The sequence below is a fragment of the Tenrec ecaudatus genome, chromosome 1 (assembly GCF_050624435.1).
Source record: "Tenrec ecaudatus isolate mTenEca1 chromosome 1, mTenEca1.hap1, whole genome shotgun sequence".
Lineage (NCBI taxonomy): Eukaryota > Metazoa > Chordata > Mammalia > Afrosoricida > Tenrecidae > Tenrec > Tenrec ecaudatus.
This window is the reverse complement of record NC_134530.1, coordinates 206,369,894-206,376,481: the sequence shown is the minus strand read 5'-3', so window position 1 is coordinate 206,376,481 and position 6,588 is coordinate 206,369,894. Positions and strand designations below refer to the sequence as shown.

Here is a 6,588-nt window from a genome sequence, read left to right as displayed (position 1 = left end):
GTCTTTGGAAAATGGAAAAGTTCTGGATGCTAATCATGAGCTTAAAATATGTAATTCATTCTTAAAATTAAACCAGATTTCAGAGAGCAGTTTTGCCAATTTTGATGAATCTTGCTCTTTAAGAATTTAAGATTTTTTTGTGTAATAAAATAAATCAAGATTACCTTCTCCTAAGAGAAAGACAGCAATTGAGTCAATTCTGACTCCTGGGTACCCAAAATAGGGTGTCAGAGATTGTCGATCTTTATGGGATCAGATAGCATCATTTTTCTCCAGATGATAAACAATGGACTTGCAATCACTAGTTTAGTATTTGGGGAACTCATTTTCTTTTCTCCCTAAAATTCAAAGACTATTTATTACAATTGAGTTCCTTGAGAATGCCAATACCGTGAATTTGACAGGCTGTAGATCGAAGGGAACATCATTCTTCAGGAAGAATTAGAGAGATTAACCACCACATTCAGAAGTGTGCAGATCTAAGATATGGCAAAAAAAAACGTTAGCTTTACGTTTTGGTTATTTTAAAATAAGGATTTGTATGATTTCCTAACAATAATTTGATCTTAATTTCGTGTGTGTGTGTCAAAGATAACTTGAAATATTTCTAAAATGAAACTTTTATATTTTGGATTTTTTAATGAGGATTCTACGGGTATGGGTTTTTAGAATTATACATGAAGCAGAATGACAAATTCAATAGTGTTTTTTGAGAGAATAAAGATACAAAGAGATACATTTATATTCTTCTTAAATTTTAATCAAATTTTAATCACTTTAGGGTATTCAAACTGATTATAGGGAGTGCACACTATTTCTGAAACTGGAATAAAGGTAAGGATTTATAGTCGCCACCAGAAGGGCACTGATGTATCCACAGACAATGTTTCACCTACAATCACAACATGTGAACCTGTAGCGTGTTAAATATGAATCTTTGTGGGATGAACAGATTGGAAACTATTAAAAAAAAGGTATCCAAGAAGAAGAGCAAAACACCTGGCCATCTAGGGAAAATACTAAGTGTGTTATAAAGAAATTTGTATATTTTTGCTCTTTATTTTATGATATTGATTAGAATTACAGATTAAAGCACTTGAGTTGGTGTAAAGCCTGTTGACTTAAAAGTTCCCTCGTAAACCTAGATCTTGCTATTTTTTATAAAATGGTCTCTACTACTAAACACAGAGACGTTTCTCCTGTCCATTGAATACAGGCAATCCGTGGTGTGATGGTGAGATTTTGTGTTCACTTGCACCTCTGTGAAGGTAGGGGCAGAGTCCTGCTATCAATCAGAAAGCGTGGTGATGCTTCCTTGGGGTGGGCCCCTTTGTATGAGGGCATCACTAAGGAGAACCAAGCCCTCCTTTGACCATTGCCTTCCTGCTGGACTCAGGCTTCACATCTGCCAACAGCAGGCAAAATGACCTTCTGAATTTAGGAAATGTCAGAACCCTTCCATTTCCTGCTGACTTTGGATCCACAGAACTCTTCATCCACTAGTGTGCGATATTCCAGTTTCCAGCTTTGCCTGCCAGCTAGTATTTGACCCAAGGACCCCCTTCCTTGATATACATTTATTTTATATATACACATACACACATAAATATCATATGCACAACATAAATGTATATGTGTGCACATCTATACATACATACATATTATATTATATGTATAGTTCATTCATATATATTATGTGTGTTAGATAATATATACAATACATAATTAAATATAATGTGACATAGTATATAATGTATAACGCATTTCATATATAGTGGATTCTATGTGTAGTTATTTCATATATGTTCTATATAATTTATATAAAATAATTTTATGTCATAAAATAAATTTCTATCTATATATAATACAATCATAAAAGTATAAATATAAAATTTTCTTCCTGGTTTTGTTGCTCTATAAAAGTAAGCCTAATAAACCTGGGTTGCAAAAATTCCATTGCTAAATGTGCCTTTTTGAAAATATGTAGGTAACTAAGCACAGGTGCACACGGTTCTCATTTCTCAAAGCTCATTGCAATTGGGTTGATTACAACTCTTAGTGACTCCAAAGGTAAAGTAGACCTGCCCTTTGTTTGTGTTTCCAAGATTTTACATCTTTACAGAAACACACAATCTCAACTTTCTCTGACAGAACATCAGGTGTGCTTGAACTTCAGACTTTGTGGTTAACAGCACAGTGTATAGATCACTACAGCACCGGGGCTTCTATATGATTCTTTTTTCGTATTGCTTTAGTTTGAAGTTTTTTCAATGGTTTGAAAATGATGCATGTATAATCTGATGATGATTGTGATAAAGAATTTGTTGAGAGTACAGATTGGTTCAATTGTTTCAAAGTCAGGGAAACATTACGTGTCATTAAGGGCAATTACTAATTGTCTGCGAGTTGCACCCTCCTAATCAGCAGTTTTATTGTAGTCTACTCTTGCCCAACATAAACCTTCCTGTTTTGGTTTGTTTATTCCTTACAATTGCTCTAATGAGGTAAAGACTTAGACTATTGGTTTAAAAAATGTCCAATTCTTTTTTATCCTTTCGCTCCTTGCTTCCCCCTCCCCCATGAACCCTTGATACCTTAAATTATGTTACTATTTTATCATATCTTACACTGACCAACGTCTCCCTTCACCCACTTTACTGTTGCCCATCCTCCAGGGAGGAGGTCACATGTAGATCCTTGTAATCAGTTCCCCCTTTCCAACCGATCCTCCCTCCACCCTCCCAGCATCTCCACTCTCATCACTGGTCCTGAAGGGTTCAGCTGCCCTGGATTCCCTGTGTTTCCAGTTCCTATCTTCACCACTGTACATCCTCTAGTCAAACCAGGTTTGTAAGGTAGAATTGGGATCATGATAGTTGGGGGTGGGGGTTGGGGAGAGAAGCATTTAAGAAATAGAGGAAAGTTGTGTGTTTTATCAGTGCTACCCCAAGTGACTCATCTACAATGCTACCCTGAGTGGGAATGACTACATTTTGTCAAATATAGTTGTAAAAAATTGGAGTCACTCATAACTAGAGTAAATCTGTCCATTCAATAGTACATTAATTATATAATCAATCAATGTTAAATAAAAAGGTAAATACTTGAAAACAAAGATGAAACACAAATTATTTTTTGTTCATAAGAATCTCATCATCCTCCCTTTCTTGTGCCCTTTTAAGGTTGCTGCGGTACTTTAAGAGGCTAACACAGAAGGGTACAGCAAGTCTCCGTAAAAGCCAGACACGAGGTCTGTAGAACTCCCCTTTGGATTCTGTCTGGAGTCACAGCTGAAAAAAAAAAAGAATCTCATCATTTGGGTCTAAAGATAGATAAGTAAACCAAAATATTAAGGTAACAGATTTTATTAGTTGCTAAAAGAACAGAAAAAGGAACCAATAAAAAAATATATAAAAATAAAATAAAAATATTTCCTTTGTGGATTTAACCAAATACCACACTGAGAAGAAATTAAAGGAAAACAAAAAGCTAAACCACCTGTACTCCCATCAAGGGGATTCCTTGAGCTGCTCCCTGGTGTTTGCTAAGCTGTCCCTCTTCAGGGGAACAGGCTGCCTCCTCTTTCTCCTGGGCAGTGGCCTGGAGATTTGAATTGCTTACTTTGTGTTTAGAAGCCCACTAAGTGGTCTGCTATGCAGCCGGTGGTCTTTAGATATATACAGGTAATTTACTCTAGTTCCAAAATTTTGACAGTCTTTATCATAATATTTTATCATAATATTTCACTGATCTTATATACAAAATAGTTGTGGGTCAAGGTGACTTCCAACAATGAAATGATGAAACTGAAAATTCACTATATATATGTATATACATATATATACATTTAGAAGTTTAACCATAAAGCAATGTCAAAAACAATTTTGCAGACTGCCTGTGCATATACTGTTAATACTATTTAGATAATGGATCATTGCTACCACTGTGTTCTTACCCTGAAAACTCCACTGACACCTGATGGCTTTGACTTACCCTGCTGGCAGTTGAAATATCAGTGACAGCTGGCAGCATCCTAGCAACACACAAGCCAGCACAGTATGACAAGTTGACATTTGAATGGTCTCATATGCGGGTGAAAGTTGGGCATTAAATAAGGACGCCTGAAGAAGAATCGATGCATTTGAACTGTGCTTCTGGAGAAGAATATAGAAAGTACCATTGGCTACTAAAAGAGCACACTGATCTGTCTTGGAAGAAATATGGCCAGAGTGCTCCTTAGAGACAAGAATGGTGAGACTTCATCTCACATACTTTGGACATCTCAGGAGAGACCAGGCCCTGGAGAAGGACCTCATGGTTGGTGAAGTGCAGGTACAGAGAGGAAGGTCCTCCATGAGACTGATGGGCTCGGGCACAGGACCAATTGGGAGGATGGCAGTGTGTCTGTTGTCCACAGGGTCACTCTGAGTTGGACCTGACTCAATGGTGCTTAACAACAGCAGCAACAGCAATATCACTGTGTTCTAACTAATTTTGAAAAAACAGTGACCACATGCAAAGAAAATGTTTAGCCTGAAAATAAGCCAATGACTTAAGACTACTATTAATTAAATTTTATAGCTTCAACAATCTCAATGTAAAGCTCAAATAGGGTCATTAAAATAAAGAGTTCAAATCCTTATAAAGAAGGAGTGGGGTATTTATATAGGAATGGTTGAAGAAAAAGTTCTTATCACCCAGGATATGTGATCCGCATTCCAAATTATGGCCTAAAAACTTCATTTGGAGCTGTTCTGAATAAATTAAAACTCTTTACCAGCAAGGTCAGAATCTCAGCTGTGCTTTAAACAAAAGAAAACATGCTGCTATAATATAACGATATTCTATGAAATGATTTTTAAATAAACCATACATGGCCCAGTTTTATATTGTGTTTGGCTAGTATACTTGATGTGTTTTATAAGAGAGCCAGTACTTAAAATGTGGGAGATTTCAGGCAAAAATATCAGGTTTCAAGATTCTCGGACAAAAGTAGCCATCACAGAGCACAGTCTTCTTTGCCCAGATTCAGAAACAAAGTGTTCGTTTTTTGTGCAGAGCATCAATTTATTGCCACTCAGGACTAAATGCACCCTTTTGTTGAAGACTTTATAAAAATGGACCTTGAATCTTTAGGAATGACTTTCATTTTCTAGCTGAAAGTGATGCTAGAAGAAGTTGTGAGAGACACTGAAAGAGAGAAGTGATTGAATTTCTGGCTCTCCGGTGGTTCTCAGATTAGATAGCTCCAGTAGCATGGGTGCAGACACTGCAGGGATGGTGACTAGCATCATTCAGGAGCCAGTATGTCCCCCAGTAATACTTTACCCTCATGTTTCACCGAGACTGTTTCTCAAATTAGTACCATCACCGGTACCTGCAGGTGTATCTCCCAGAAGTTCCTCTGTGAAGCAGTACAGAGCATCTCAGTCATTCAGCGAGTCTCTGAGTTGGCATCTCCCTTATGAACTGAATATCAGAGTCCACTTTACTTCTTACTACTACCCAACCCTGTGGCTCCAATCTTTGGTTTGACATTATATTATATAAGGCTTTTCTGCTCAAGTCATTTTGTAGCTTTTCTCTATTTATTAGACCTAGACTAATACAGTTTGCATTTATCATGAAGCTTGCCCTCGTTTTCGTTTGAGACAAATATTTCACTATATACATATGTTTATCAAAATTATAAATGTGAAATGTAGACAGATGTTTGTTTTTTCCAAGAAAAATGAGAAGATATAGTTTCATATGTACGTGCACTGCCACTGCATTATTTTCCCACTTGTATCTTAGCCTCTCCCCTAAAACCTGTGCTCTTAAGATTTTGATGTGAATAAACTATATAGGAATGTATGCATTTTGGAGCATTGAATGGATGAAATTATGGGCACTGTTCAGGGATGATGGCAGGGTGTGATTCTATCCAAAATGATGTTTTTGTTTCTTTTGTAGTTTTATTGCTCTGATTTTCTTTCACCAAATAAAAGATCTATATTGCTGTAATTTATTAGTATTATTATTTTAGAAATGGAAGAAATGAAAGGATATTATTAAGTTTCCCCTGCATATGTGTGTAATACCCAAGGGTAACAACTCAGCATATAAAGAAGTTTCTTGTATTTTCCATCACTGTGTTGGTCTAGGTTGGCTAGAGAAACATTCATGAGACTCATATGTGTATAAGCGAGAACTTTACATCAAAGAGCAATTGTCCTTTAAGAAAACATCCCAGCCTAGTCCATATGAAGTCCATAAGTGTGATATTACCCCATATATTGATACTAGTCCATATATTGCACTTTAGACACACAGCCATGCAATGATGCTGATTGCAAGAAGATCACAGGCCATTGAGTGGAAAGTCTTGTGGATCCAGTGGTAGTAGAAGTATCTTAACACTGGTGAAGGCCTTCATGTTGACTCTGGCTCCTGTGTCCAGGCTCTGGCTGCATCAGTATAGCTCCATATGGCTTGCCAGCAGGAGAGGAAGCAGAGAGTGTCTCCTGCCTCCAGGGAAGAATACTGGAGTTCCCAGAATCTTTAGGAGTAGGCCATGCCTACACTAAGGATATGGCCTGATTGACA

The 6,588-nt window shown here is 37.0% G+C and overlaps 1 non-coding gene across 1 annotated transcript; it reads left to right on the top strand.

Moving 5' to 3' along the window:
• Nucleotides 1-3,169: 3,169 nt before the first annotated feature.
• Nucleotides 3,170-3,292, top strand: LOC142437893 (small nucleolar RNA SNORA26). The gene has a single exon (XR_012782395.1). It is a non-coding gene; the product is annotated as a small nucleolar RNA SNORA26 (small nucleolar RNA).
• The last annotated feature ends 3,296 nt before the right edge of the window (nucleotides 3,293-6,588 follow it).